We start from the raw sequence: 364 nt of genomic DNA on the forward strand, positions 1-364 counted from the left end.
TTTTTTATAATAGTTTATTTTACTAATTTAAAAGTTTATTAAAAAATAGTGAGACCTCTAATAAAAACTTTTTAATAGCGTTTTTAGACGATACGGGTTTGATCGCTTCGGGAGCGATTAATAATGTCACATGTTCTCCTCGTCCAATCAGAATCTACAAAAAAGCATGTGACATCATTAATCGCTTTTGGTACCGGGATTCTCAAACGTTGCCGTGCTTTTCTTACATATAACCCAAAAAACCAAAAATATTATAGAAAATATTTTTGGTTTTTTGGGTTACTAAAAAGTAAATCATTTAAATTTGTAAAATAAAATAATATAAAATGAGATCCTACCAAAACTCTTTCAAAAAAAAAAAAAA

The sequence above is a fragment of the Wasmannia auropunctata genome, unplaced genomic scaffold (genome assembly GCF_000956235.1).
Source record: "Wasmannia auropunctata unplaced genomic scaffold, wasmannia.A_1.0 LD336071.1, whole genome shotgun sequence".
Classification (NCBI taxonomy): domain Eukaryota; kingdom Metazoa; phylum Arthropoda; class Insecta; order Hymenoptera; family Formicidae; genus Wasmannia; species Wasmannia auropunctata.